At 44.6% G+C, this 15,051-nt stretch overlaps 1 protein-coding gene across 5 annotated transcripts in view; it reads right to left on the reverse strand.

Moving 5' to 3' along the window:
* The window catches only part of CTSW (cathepsin W), a 1,394,816-nt gene that overhangs the window by 1,221,184 nt on the left and 158,581 nt on the right, over positions 1-15,051 (reverse strand). Inside the window, exon 1 of one of the 5 annotated variants that reach the window (XM_085625451.1) lies at positions 14,305-14,378. The exons of the other annotated variants lie outside the window; for them this stretch is intronic. The gene's annotated coding sequence lies outside the window, so the exon portion shown is untranslated. Of the gene's footprint in view, positions 1-14,304; positions 14,379-15,051 lie in introns of those variants that run through there. 5 annotated transcript variants of the gene reach the window in all.

Consider the following 15,051-nt stretch of genomic DNA (forward strand, 5'->3'; position numbering starts at 1 on the left):
ATCACCCCCCACCTGAGGAACCTGCACTGGCTCCCCGTCAACAAAATATTTTCTTTCAATCTCCTGATCCACGCACACAAGGCACTCCACAAAACCGGCCCAGCCTATCTCAACAGTCGACTCTCCTTCTACGTACCCAACAGGAAACTCCGCTCGACGCCCTGGCCACGGTCCCACGCATCCGAGAACTACTTCCGGAGGCAAATCCTTCTCCGATCGCGCCGGCAAGACCTGGAACACCCTCCCCCTCTACCTGCGACAAACCGAAAACCTGCTGACCTTCAGGAGACAACTCAAGACCTGGCTCTTCGACCAGTAACTGCAACACCCCCCCCCCCCCCCCTCTCTCCCAGCGCCGGGTATGTAGTGCGCTTTACAAATTATGTGATTGATTGATTGATTGATTGATATAAGGCTAACACTGATCTTTGGTGGCCTGTGTTGATACTAGTATTGAGGGCATGTTGCACCAAAGGCTTCTTGCCAACTTGGGGCGAGTCCATCATTGTGCATATCTTTAAAAAGGGAGATCGCCTTAACCCAGCGTGTTACAGACCCATATCTCTGCTTGACTCATTGGTTAAGATAGTAGGCCGCATCATCTTAGGAAGGCTGCAGGACTGGGCAGTATCGCAAAACACTATTTGATTTACAATATGGCTTCCGCCCAGGGATTGGGACGATAGAGCAGAGTCTCAACTTAAACATGATAACTGGAAGGTACATAAACATCAAAAATGAACATTTGTATTTGGCATTTGTCGACTTATCCTCAGCCTTCGACTGTGTGATACACGCCAAACTTTGGTTAAAAATGAAAGATATGGGGGTGGACGCACCGATTATTAGTTTACTGAAGGATCATTATACAGGATGTACATCTAGGGTCAGATTTGGTAGGAAGGGAGAATGTATCGAATTTTTCAGCATAGAGAAAGGGGTGAGACAGGGAAGCGTCATGGCCCCCTTCCTGTTCTCATTGTATATAAACAGTGTAGGCGAAGTACTCTCAGCTTCAACTAGACATCTACCACGAATAGGAGTGCACCCTGTCCCGGCCCTCCTCTACGCTGATGACGCCGTTCTTATGGCCCATACACCGTTGGCCCTTCAGTCTTTTTATCGAATTTTGTAGATTACAGGAAGGAACTTGGTCTTTTGGTCAACCAAGGTAAAACCTTCGTTTTGAAATGTGGAAAGACTAGCCAAAAGTGTAGAGACATAAAAATAGATGGTACTACCATTAGTGTTATGAAGAATTTTAGTTACTTGGGGATTTTATTTGATAGAGACGGATTATGAAATAAGGCTACAGCTAACAGGAAGCAACATTTTAGTAAATCCTGTATGGCCCCTCAGGAGCTTTGCAAAACGGCTGGGTACAAATCCCCCTGAGGTGATAATGAACATTCATAAAACTAAGTGCCTCAGTATAACTACATATGGGGCAGGATTGTGGGGATATAGAAACTTCACAGATATACAAATCGTAGAGAATGAATTCTTCAGAAGCCTATTTGCGGTACCTGGAAGCACATCTGTCTATGTATGTCATGTTGAATTGAGGGCACAACACATTACAGACATAATAAAATTGCAACCAATTCTACTTAGGCACAAGATCTGACCCTTGGAATATACAGTGCTTAACCGAGCAACTATTAAGGACCGTCTCAAACTAAGCTCGCATTTAAGAAGCCCATGGATAGCATACGTGCAACACTTCTTCTGTGACCTAGGTCATCCCAAGTATTTTGAAAGACCAGAAGCACTGAGCAACATCAGTAGAAAGACCCTCAAAGAGGAAAGGATGACGCGCCTAGAAAATCTCAGACTGTTAATCGAAATTCCAAAACCTAGTGCATTAAAAAAATCAATTGATTTTAACATCTTTTAACATGCAATCTTACCTCAAAGTAGTATTGAATGGTAGGCATAGATTTGGCTTGACCCGTCTAATACTAGATATATTCCACCGACTAGTCAGTTTTCCAAAAATGAACTGGTCAACAATTTTAATTAGTTGTCCCTGCGATAACTCAACACCTCAGGATACAAGGCATGTGGTTTTCTTTTGCAAGTTTTATAGTCATTGAAGGAAAAGATGCATCATCCCGATTATTAAACCACCTGACTTTACTCAATGTCGCACAGCATATCTATACTTGCGATCATTGCCCATTTCAGAGATTTGTTGCAGATTGTCATCTTTTTTATGGGCGGTATTTTACACTACAAAAAAACATTTTATTATCCCCGTCAGAAGGAAGAGATGGTACTCAGTCAATGACCCTTGATGTGTAACGTACTGTATAGATCTACTTTTAATACTATTGGGAATGTGCAATACTCTGTATTTACAGATTTTATCCCTGATTAGTTTAACGTATGATTGGACTACATTCATGTTCTTTAACTCTCGATTAGGTTTAACGCTTCTGTGGATTCAATCAAGAGGATGCATAAGTGGGATAGGTCTTTTAGGTTATTTTGCTAACCCCGCATTCCCCACAAATAACTTCAACAACATAACCGCGAATTAACGGGGAATTGTAAAAACTGGACATTTCATTAAATATGTACAATAATTAATGCTATTATGTAGGTACTTGATAAATTATTTACGAGAATGTTTGTTTACAAAGGTGTACCAGCAAAGTGGTCAGTTTGCGATATTTTACCAGGATAATAATACATGTTGTAATACTTATCGTGAATTGATCATTGAATGCAGTAAGAATTTTAGTCTGGTTTTTAACTAACAATGGATGTATACTAAGATTAATAAGTACTGTATATGTCATTTGTTTGAAATGTTACTTTTATGGATGTTTTTTATGCTTCCGAACAAAGTATTACGAGTAGAGTGATTGTGATGACACTTGTAATAAGAGGGTGGGACGGTTCTCTTTCATTTGTAGGGGTGCATCATAATCACGAGTAGTCTGCACCTACATTTATTCCTTTGTCGTGTTCACATTTGGTCATTTGAATGTACATGGTAATAACATGTGAAAGAGAAATAATAGAATTATTATGTGTCATGTAAAGAAATAAATGTGGCAGTTGTGTTTTGAATAATGTAACTTTTAGCATTTGTTTGCAATCCATTAACGAAGTTTGCTCATTTACACTCTGGATGCATTGAATTAAATGTCTACCAGAATGAAGTTGCACACAGATGTGGTTAATTGAGTTTCACGTGTAGAAGTCATAGGCTGCTCACAATGATTTGCGCATTTGATGTGTTTATGAAACATGATGATTTAGAAAGGCTTTAGTAAAATGTTCACATATATGCATGTTCGTAGGGCCTATGTGCTTATTCTTATGTTGGCTGATTTCTGTAGGCCTGAAATGTATTCTCCCCGACAGCTCTTGTAATGAGGGGAAAAGCAAAATTGCATGTGCATGTTGGATTTGTTCTGTTCTCACATTTCTGTTGCAGGTGGAGAAAGTCGTCTTTGTTAGTTAGAATAACGCCTTTTGTTTTAGAAGTTAGGCTTAGGAAGGAGAGGATACTTTTATGCAACTAATGCCAATAATTGGGAGTCGGTGTTCTTTCTCACTGAAGGAGGCCTGAGAATCAAGGTCATCGAACCAGGACCAGAGAGTATCGAAACTAAATGGAAAATCACCTATGAGAAGTGCCCAGCAGGACGAGGTGATCCAGATGCAAGCAGTGGGCATGTTTTGTGTTTTAAATTAAGGACAGTGCCTCGGAGTTGAGTCAGGAGAAGAGGTGAAGAGATCGATGGAGTGTGAAGGAGCATCTTACGAGTTCTGTAGCTTTGGCTACTTGACCCATACAACGCGAGTGCACTTCTTAGGAAGTCTTCACGCACTGACACCTTTCCCTGATCTTGCCTGGGAAATGCTAAGTAGGGATGTCACGGTAGTAGTAGTGTAGGGACAGACTAATGCTTTTCACTTGTTGAACCCAAATGAAGACGGATCTTGACGTGGGGGCAATCATTGCCTGTGTTCTGGTATTTGTCAAGTCAAGTCAAAATAACTTTATTCGGTACCAAGACCACAAAGGTTTAACATTGCATGTTAAAATTCACATATCCTTATTAGTAAAACCACATATATTAAACATCGTCGGCCATAAAATTTCATAAAAATAAAAATTGCACAGTAATATATTTTCCTTCCTATTTCTTCACTATAATTCACAACGCTTTCTAATAGCCATTGCAACTTTTATCAAATTTGCCACCACAATACAAATAACAGAACTAGCCAATGATTGCAGATATTGGAACCCATCAACATATGTACACGGTTGAATGTCCTTTAAAAGTGGTGCCAAAAATCTTCCCTTTGGTTCCTTATAAAGTGAACAGAATAGGATAAAGTGCAACGTGCTCTGGGTTGTTGTGTTGTCACAGGGACACGGGATAAGATTGTTAGCCCACCCAGATTGTCTTGGAAATGCCACTAGAAAGTGCAGGGTGCCTAAACGAAATCTAGAATTTGTGTGGATACTCACTGGCTTATCAAAATACTCTCCTAAACCAATCTCAAAAAGCCCTTCCCTCACAACATGGAGCCAGGGAATCATAGTGCCTTGTCCAAGTTGATGCAATCTTCAATCACCTCCCTAGAAAACAATAATTCCTCCGACAACCAGATTTTGGGGCGATGTCAATGCGACCCTCTATGTATTCCATCCCTAGCTCTCAGTGACAAAAAAGCATAGGTGTGTTATTTGGGGTCATCCGTAGTCTTTTTATGAACTTATTTTCCATAACTTGTAGAAGGCGACTTTTGTGGTGGTCCCAAATCCCTGCCTCATAAGACGCAACTGACAAACATTTTGTTTTGTATAGAGTAACTAACTCAGTCACCGACTTGTGGCTTAGCTTACAGGCAAAGCAGAAAAGCCCCTTCACAACCCTGCTTGTCTGCTGGGCTCTTGCAGTGGCGAGTGGTTCCCACTTCATCTCGTTATTAAAAACGTTCCCCAAATATGTAAATATTTTTACCTTTTCAATATTCTTGCCCCCAACAATTTCTGTTTTTTGTTTTTTGTCTTTTTAGGGCCGCATACCATTACATAAGATTTTTATAAAATTAACCTTTAGGTCAAGGGCCGACTTAAAATCTGTAAAGACGTCAAGTGATTTTTGTAGGCTGTTGGCAGTCAAAGCCATAAGTACAGTGTCATCCGCATATGAGACTAGCGGGACTGGTTTTCCTCCAATGTATGGAAAATACATTTTCTTTCCCAATAAAAAGGCCTCCAAGCCATTAGTATAAATTAGGAAAAGAAAAGGAGCTAAAATGCACCCCTGCCGAACGTCCCACATAATCAATTTACAAAAAATGGTGCATTTCTTCTCCGTTATTTAGACCTCTTGGCATTTTTGAATCTAGAGCAAGGATGTAGTATGATTCTAATTGTCTCAATTTCTTTTCCCTGTTACCCCTCTAATAGATCTAGGTATCATGTCAATGACAAAGTAGCTAAGATCATTTAGGTTATTATCGTGGACATGTTTAAAATGTCTAGCTACTGGGTAACTGGGGTCTGAGTTAACTATCGCTCTCAAATGTTGTAAGATTCGGTTAAATACCTGGAGTTTCGTACTTCCCACGTATCTAAGTTTGCAGGTACATTCTAAGACATAGACTGCAAATTCCGTGCGACATGTCAGTACTTTGGAGATTTTTATAGGATTAGACTCCACCATTCCTGTTACCTCACTCGTATTGATCCCAAATTTGCAAGCTCTACAAGAGCTGCATTTAAAGAAACCCTTTCTATTAGTTAGCCAGTTGGATGTTTTCATAACTTCTGGACTGGATCTAACTAGTGCGTCTCTCATTGAAGGTGCCCGTCTAAAAGTAATATTAGGTAGTTCAGGCACCAATTGGGACATAGTGAGGTCTGTTTTAACGATGGGCCAATTCTTGTAAATGATTTTTTTGATTTGTTTATCTTGATGACTATATGCTGTAATAAGTCTTATGTTGTTCCCTAATTCAGTTTTTTTAGTTATGAGACATACAGCTTCACTATATATATATATATATCTACACCAACAATCATAGAAGATCTGTATGTCAGAAAATAGCAAGAGGAGGAGGGAAGAACAGAGGCTCACCTTATTTAAAAAGATTACGGAGAACCGCCTGTCCCACAGACAGGTTGGCATCGCTGGCAGTTTCCAGACAGTAGTGCTTGGTAAAGGTGTGCCTGCTGGACCACGTAGCAGCTCTGCAGATTTGATGAATAAGCACACCAGCAAAGAGAGCGGTAGAGGATGAGATTGCTCTAGTAGAATGTTGTCTGTAATGGTCTGCCTGCATGCTGATGACAGAAACAAATTGCAGCAGAAATCCAACGAGCAATGGGCTGTTTGGATATTGGGTGTCCTGTACACATCTTTCCATAAGCTATAAATAGCTGATCAGATTTCCGTATTGAAGATGTCCTCTGTAAATAGAATTTGAGACACCTCTTGACATCAAGAGAATTTAAAGCCCTTTCCGCAGGTGATTGAGGATTAGGAAAGAAAGTCTTTAAAATGACCGGTTTGTTGAGATGGAAGTCTAAAGGTACTTTAGGCATAAAAACGGGGTAAGTGCGTAGCACTACTGAGTCCTTAGTGAACTGAAGGAAAGGCGGTTTAATAGTGAAGGCTTGAATATCACTGACCCACCTAGCTGACGTGAGAGCCAACAGCAGAGACACTTTCAATGAAATAAACTTCAAATCTATCCAATGAATAGGTTCAAAGGGGTGTCGCATGAGTTGTGAGAGCACAACATTAAGATGCCAGGATGGAGGTGGACAGCGGATGGGAGGAAACATGCAAAACAATCCTTTGAAGAACTGCTGAATGACCCTAGAGGAGTACAGAGAGTTGGAACCATCCTTTCGGAATCTTGAAATAGCCACTAAAAATACTTTAAGAGTAGAATGGGAAAGGCCTGATTTTGCCAAATGTAAAAAGAAAGGCAACATTTGTTCCGGTTTTGCATGGATTGGATGAATGCTGGCGGCTTGACACCACTGTCAAAATCGTTTCCATTTGAGCCTGTATGTCTTTATTGTGGAAGGCGCTCTAGCATTGGCCAAGACTTCCCTACCGTCCGAAGGAATGTTTAAGTGAGCAAATTCAAGGTACTCAGGCGCCAGGCCTCTAAGGCAGAGATGCAGGATCTGGGTGGCAGATATGTCCCTTCTGAATGGATAGAAGGTTCGGTATTGGTTGCAACTGAATGGGATCGCATTCGGAGAGAAGGAGAAGTTCGGTGAACCAGAACTGGCGAGGCCACCTGGGAGCTATGAGTATTAGGCGACAAGGTTCTTTCTTCATTTTCCGGAGAACCCTGGGAACCAACGGTATCGGTGGAAAAGCATAGGCATAAATCCACGACCAGCTCATCGAAAACGCATTCCCGCACGATCCCTTGTGGGGAAGCCAACTTGCGAAGAATGGGCATTTGCGGTTCAGACTGGTCGCGAACAAGTCCAGATCGGGTCGACCCCACTTCTGAAAAATACGATCCAAAGTTGGTTGATGGAGCTCCCACTCGTGATTGGAAACTGTCGACCTGCTGAGGAAATCCGCGAGGACCTTGGAAACTCCCGGGACATGGATTGCTGTTAGACTTATCCGATGTCGGATCGCCCAATCCCAAATTTGCTGAGCTTGCTGAGACAGTAAAATGGATCTTGTCCCTCCCTGTTTGTTCAAGTAATGCATACTTGTCATGTTGTCCGTTCGGATCAACACTGATGCTTCGAGAATGATGGTGCGAAAAGACTTTAGGGCCAGGAAGATAGCAAGCAACTCTAAAAGGTTGATATGCCAAGTCCGTTGTTGAGCATTCCATTTACCGCTGACGGTGGGCCCTTGTAGATGCACTCCCCATCCTTCGATGGAGGCGTCCGTGGTGATGACGAAACTTGGAGCTTCACTAGAAATGAGCAGCCTGCCATCACGTACTTTGTGCAAGTCCACCAGTGTAAGGCTTCCCCAATCCGAGAAGTGATGCAGATGTGATCGTCCAAGGATCCCGAAACCTGCAACCACTGTTTGTTGAGCTCCTCTTGCAGAGGTCTCATCTTGAGACGGCAGTTGGGGACCAAGGGAATGCAGGATGACAGCATCCCCAGAAGTGACTTGAACTGCCGGACTGCAACGTACTTTCTTGATTGCAACAGTTGGGCAAGTTTGCAAAGTTTCAGTTGTCTTTCGTTTCAGACACAAGCTTGTGTCAGCAGAGTGTCTATGGTGGCTCCCAAGAACGCTCTTCTTTGTTATGGGCTGAGGTGAGACTTGTCGACATTGACAGAGAGGCCCAGAGATTGGAAAAGAGACCGACATCTCTGAGTATGGGCGTTTGCGACTGTGAAAGAATTCGCCTTGATAAGGCAATCATCGATGAGGCGGAAGACGATGAAGTGATCGTCGACGAGACAAACCTCGAAGACGAGGTGGCCGTCGACGAGGCGGCCGTCGACGAGGCAGCTGTCGATGAGGCAGCCGTCTACGAGATTCTTTTCATTTTCGTCGTCGCAGGAATGTCGACTGTAGATCTCACCTCCTTCATCGACGAGATTGGCTTCACAGAGACGGATACCAGCGTCGACGGCGATGATGCCGACGACATTATCATCTGTGGCTTCGGCGTCGAGAAGGTAGCAGTCGATGTCGTCGATGCGCTGGCGGTAGGGTTCGTCGATGGAAGACATCGTCGTCGAGCTCGTCGACAAGGGACCCCGTTTCGGAGGTAAATCTCTGTCAGAAACTTTTTTTTTTTTAAATAACATTTCATTAACAGTAAAATCCGCAGCAGTTACAGCAGTCGTGATACTTAAGCAGTACTTATTTATACAGGGTGCATGTAAGGGCATCAGAGACGACAAGCATCACATCAAGGGAATTTAGCATAGAGACAAACCAAGCATAAAACAGTGTACAGGCGATTCGCTGAACAGATTAGGACCCGGGGGGCGCCAACCCACATAGTGTATGATTAGGTTTCTCCAGGATCTCTGGACAACCCACCCACACCTAAGTTGTCAAGTAGGGCCCGTCTCTGTCGTCGGAGTTCTACCGTGGGAGAAATGCAGATGTCCCCCCGATATTTATTCCACCTTCCCCATTTGTGGTCCCATTTTTTGGGGCAACCTCGACCCTTATAGACCGTTTTCTCCGCCACCATCGATAAATCCAAGTCTTTGGCCCAGGCGCTCAACGATGGCACGGCGGCTACCCCCCATTTCTGGGCAACAAAAACTTGTTTTGAAGTCTGAGACTTCACAGTCTTTCTCGGGGGCGTAGAAGGAAGAGTTTTACTCTTGGTTTTACTCTGCACCGCTTTTCTTTGGTTGCACCGCTGACCCTGAATGGCAGGTCTGGTGGCCTATGGACATGTGTCCTCCGGCTCAGTCCTCTCTGGTCGCCAAAAACCTGGGAGTCAAGCTGGACAACAAGCTTACGCTAAAAGCACATATCCTTGGTCTGGTTGGCACCTGTTTTGGTATTTTGAAGATGCTCCGCAAATTTTTACCATTGCTCTCTGAGGAGCATAGGCGGATCATTGTCCAGGCTCTAATAGGCTCGAGACTGGACTATGCCAACGGCCTTTTTTTGGGGCTTCCGGACTACTTGGTCCAGCGCTTGCAGGTGGCGCAGAATGCGGCGGCACGTGCTATTTTTGGCCTCCGTAGGCGAGCGGGGGTTTCTGGGCTACTGCAAGCATTGCACTGGTTGCCTGTCCGGAAACGGATTATGTTTAAGGCTTTGACTCTTATGCACAAAGCTCTGTTTGGTACAGGGGCTAAGTACCTGCAGCGGAGGTTGACTTTTTATCGCCCCGCCCGCGCTCTGCGTTCTGAAGCATTATACCTGGCTTTGGTGCCACGTGTTAAGAAAGCTCGTATTGGTGGGCGTTCTTTTAGCTTGAATGCCCCCCACCTCTGGAATTCGATGCCTCTGGCTTTACACAGTACGTCCAATTTGTTTTTGTTCAGGAAGAGCCTTAAGACCTGGCTTTTTAATCTCTAGGTCTTCTTCTTGTTCTTTTTATATCTGTTCTGTTTCTATGTAGTGATGTTACTCTTGCTGAGCTGTATGCGCAAAAGCGCTGGGACACTCTATCGGAGTAGCCGAGCGCTATATAAATGCTTTGTAACATAACATAACATAACAGAAGGTGGAGGAGCCTTTTTTGAAGTAGAAGGCAGCTCAGCACTCTTAGAAGTGTGCTGTTTTTTTGGCACCTTAGCCCCAGGAGAAGATACATTTGTGTCAGCTGTCCTCTTCCTAGAGGAAGTAGTCTGGACAAAGGCAATACTCCCAACTTCAGATAAGGGATTGTCCTGATCTTTAATCTTCTGTAGCCACAGAAATAGCTGCCCTTCTCTGTCCCTCAGAATCTTTTGTGGGAAAGTTCTGCAGATCTTGCAGTCTCTCACCTGGTGGTCAGGATACAAGCAGTAAATGCACTTCTTGTGGGGATCTTCTGAAAACAGTCTGAGCTTCCCACAAGATTCACAAGGTCGAAAGAGAGATTTCTTTGAAGAAGACATCATAAAATGAAGAATTCCTGAAGAAACCAGAGAAATACTGAGCAGAGCTCAGGGAGACTCCCTTCACACGACGTGCGGTAGAAAATCTGAGAGCCTGAGCCTCTGAAGAGAACATTCTTGGTGGTGCGGTCGCCTGATTGGCTGTAGTTTGGACTATATATAATGACTTGGACGAGTCATGAAAGTGGAGGATTTTTTCCTTCTGATTTCTAGCTACTTTACTGCCTGGTTCAAGGTTACCTATGATATGGTTTCTATATGCATATATATATTACTTTTTTTATGTACCGTGGGACTCCCACTCCGACGACGGGGAATGATTCAGGCATGTGAATCTATGAAAGATACCCCAATACTGGAGAATTGTTAATCAAACTATCTAGGTCATTCTCAACGATAATAGAATGTAATGCCTCACCCTGCGGTGTATGGATAAAATGCACCAGCACCTGGCCCTCTTTATTCAAGAGGCCACAAACTCATTCAGTTCTATGCTCACAAGAAGTACAATTGATGTCCCCCACCCACAGGATACATAATGGCTGCCACTTCCCAGAAGCATTATTAATTTCCGTCTGTAAGGCTTCTATAACCTGACAGCTATTTGAATCAAAAATATTGTGTAATACCAATTTACCAATAATAACCTGCCCTGTGTCAGGCTCGAAATCAAAATTAGTTGGACCCATGGCGACGAGCATATACAATGGGCTTTTATGGAACCGTATTTAACTGTGATTAAGGTCACCAACCCTCCTTTTGCCCTCACAGCTGGTGAAGGGGTTGCGGGAACAATAAAATCAGGATAGCCATCCAACATAATGTCCTCTTTAAGCCACGTTTCCTGCAGGCATATGATGTCAAATCCCCTGATATATTCCAACAAACCTCCTCTGATAATTTGTGGTGAATGCAATATTCCAGGAAATTAATTTAAATGGAGGGGTGAGGTGACCCTGATTCATGTCCGCTGATGTGAGAGTAATAGCGGGCATGCTAACAGGAGTTATCTGGCCAGAGCCCTAACCATCATGAATATCCTCAGTAATTAATTTTATGGGGTAAGAACAATTTACAGGGTTATTCATATTCTCATTTACAGTAGAGTTAGAGATGATTAAACCAGCAGACTCTGGGGGGTTTATGTTGCCCGATACATACAGGAGACCCCTACATCTCTTATCGGATGGCTGTCCATGTCGTGTGGTCAGTCAATCGATCTCAGTCAAACCTGAGAGGGCATCAAAGAGATTTGGATGGGAAAAAAGGGGCCGAGTGGGGGCGTATATGTTTTGTCTTAGCTGTACATGCCTCTTGACTAATGGTAGAAACCTGGTTGGGGGGTTGAAAAACCCAATGGGCGAGCCTTCATCTGTTCGCCAGGTGAGCCCCTAAGATGTTTTAGAGCAAAGTGCACGCACCTCGCATCACTAAAATTCAGCACAACACACTCCCGTTGTATGCTTTTAGTCGTGGAGCCTACCCAACTCACCCGCCTGGACATGATGATATAATAACTCCAGTTTAAACATGGGGGAGTTTTCTAAGAACACCAATGTGCTGATTTGTTTATGAGGCTCTGGCAGCTTTCTTGTTGGCCAGGTGGTAATAAGGGAACCCCCCCGTCAGAATCAAAATGTAGGGTGTACTTTCTGGGGGCAGGTTTAATGTGTTGTTAACACCCAACCCACTTAATAAACCTTGTGATCAGTTGTAGAACGTTGTATCCCCAGTAAGGGTTCTACACCCGCCCACTGGATCAGATTTTGTGTGATGCAGAGCACCACATCCCAGGTGTCGACTATTTCCGGGGGCATCCCCCTGAGGCACATGGTCCTTAGGTATCATGGCCGGGGTGAAAATATTTGCGGTATCATAGGTATGATCTTGAGAGGGGGCCATGTTATTTAAAATAGAGGTTGCTCTTACGGGGCCACCCCAACCGCAAAGACACCAGAAAAAACTACACCCTGCCCTTCTGCTGTGTTACTTGATTGGATTTCCCTTTCCGCCTGTTTTTTTGTTGGAGGATTTTCCGCTAGCTCTAGAAGAACTTGAGCTAGTTGCTCCTCTATGCTGGTCAATCTAGTCAAAAAGGGTGCCAGGGCCTCCTGAACTAATTTACAAACTTTTCCAATTAAGATGCCAAACCCATCATGTACACTGTTGCTTCCCCCTCCTATACAAGATTTACAAACATTTCCTGGTATATGTGTTTGTTTAGTTCTCTTTGTCCTTGGCGACTGGCCATTCAACTTGTGAACAACCCCTGCCCTCTCTGTTCGTTTCCTCTTTCCACCTGGTACAGTCTGTGGTTCAGCCTTTGCCGTAGTTGAGCACTGAGAGGCTCAACTTCATCCCTTGTGGCGCAAGGCTCACCCTGGCTCAAAACTAGAACAGTGAGTGAGATTGGTGGCTGAGGCGTGTGATCAATAACTACTTCAGGAATATCCAACTGGTGTTCATTGTTAATAAGAAGTGAAGAAGGTGGATCTGGAGTTGGTGCCAATGAAAGTCTCCACTCAGCACATTTAATTTCTTTACTAATGGATCCTGCCGCCTTTTGAAGGAAACCATCAAAAGTAGTGTCGGTTGATTTTAGGGCAGGTGTAGGCTTCCGCGTCCCCATACTGCAATTTGCCTTGCGTTTCCTCGAAATAGATGAAAATAGGGTTACCTTGTGCCGTCCCATCGTTTCTGGGCAGGATTTCACCACCACAGTGCCACTGGCAAGGGGCAAAATTAGCAGAGCCAAGTGGATGGACCTAGCCCAGCCCAGCTTCCACCGGACTCTGACAGCACGCTCGTGCATCTCCCGTGCTGTGGGAGCCCTGGCCGGATTAAATGCGTCTCTTGGCGTGCTTGAGTGGGCGTTGGTGGTGTCCGTGCGTGCCACGATGCACACAGGACAATGAAGGCGCCCCCCCCCTCCCATGGCCACACAGAACAGCTGAAAAAGGCTCCCACACTGTGGGAGCCCTGGCCGTATTATATGCGCCCCCTGGCGCGCTTGAGTGGGCGTTGGCGGTTTCTTCCCGTGCCGCGAATTTGTCATTCTTTTCATGCTCCAGCGGTTCAATCTTGCCCGTAGGTTTGGATTTGTATTAGTTCCCATGTATTTCTACAACCTTGTCTTGAGGTATCTGTATGTCCCGTTATTTAGGTCTTGTGACGTAAGCAGCTCATGCGCTGCTCGTCCTACGAGGGTTTCTTGGAATCGATACGATTTCAGAAGCCGTGTCCCAGCCCTGCCCGTGTTTTGCATTGGTGCGCTTCGTTTCGCGTCACCAATTATGCAAAAACGGGTGTTCTGATTGTCCAGGAGGGTTTTTAGTCCCTCCTGGTTACCACCCTGTCTCCTTTTGGCCCCGCCCACCAGGATTGCATCTTTTACTAGCGGCGGGACACAGTGGCTCCTAAAATAGCCGCTACGCACTTTTTTTGTTATCACTCGGCTTTGCCTAAGGCAGCCGCGTGTTTATTTTGGCATTATTTTTGCATTATAATTGCATCGCAATTTCACTTAAAGTGAAAGAGCGATGCAATTATAAAGAAGCGGCTGCCTTTGCCAAAGCTGAGAGCTTGTTTTTTTTTTCTCTCTCTCTCTCCACTGACACGCCACCTTTGGCTCCGTCTCTTTCATCCATCTCCGCGTTTCTCGCCCTCCACCCCTTTTTCCCTCTCACAAACTGCCCCGCCTGTCTTTAACTATTTCCTCTGCTTCTCTGTTTGTAAATATCTCTACCCACCTTACCGTTACCTCTCACCGTCTTCCCCTCTGCGTCCTCCTCGTCCCTACATCTTCCAACCGCCCTCTCTTTCTGTCTTTCCACCCCACCCCGTTCTCTTCTCTCCGTCACCCTCCCTCGCCCTCTCTTACACAGTCATCGCATGCCTGTGTGTCTCGCTCTGTCTCATACACTTCCGCTTCTTTCTCTGCCCCCTTTCCTTTTCCGTCCCTCTTCTCTCAACACAAACCGAAAGTGCCTCTCAGTAGAGCACACGGGCTTCCCAGCACTTTAAGGCAAGGATGGAGAGCAAACACTTCCTGTAGGTAGAGTGACATTCTGCATCGTAAGTGCTGCATGTCTGCTCATTCACAACTCCCAAGGACATGTGTATTAGTCTAATCAGTGTCTCCCTTAGATACATCGATATTTAAACCAATATGTCAAGCATTACAACCAGGACTGCAGGGTTGAGAACAATTATGCCTAGCGGGATGGTTTTAGGTGACCTGGAAGCACAAGAAACGACCAGTCTTAGGTGAGGTTCAAAGAAACGGATATCTGGCTTGATGATAAACATGCCGTGGTTAACAAGTGAATGAGGGCAGCGACCATAGCGTGTCACCGCAAACTAGCAGGTCAAAGAGCAGAGTAGCAGTTCAGGGCAGAGAACTGCCCCTCAGAACTCTGATCTAAAACCCGGTCACAGACAGTGGGTAGCAAGTGTGCCAGGGCTGTAATGCAAGCAAGGAAACTGGGCCCCACAAA

Source organism: Triturus cristatus, chromosome 9 (genome assembly GCF_964204655.1).
Source record: "Triturus cristatus chromosome 9, aTriCri1.1, whole genome shotgun sequence".
In the NCBI taxonomy this organism is placed as follows: Eukaryota; Metazoa; Chordata; class Amphibia; order Caudata; family Salamandridae; genus Triturus; species Triturus cristatus.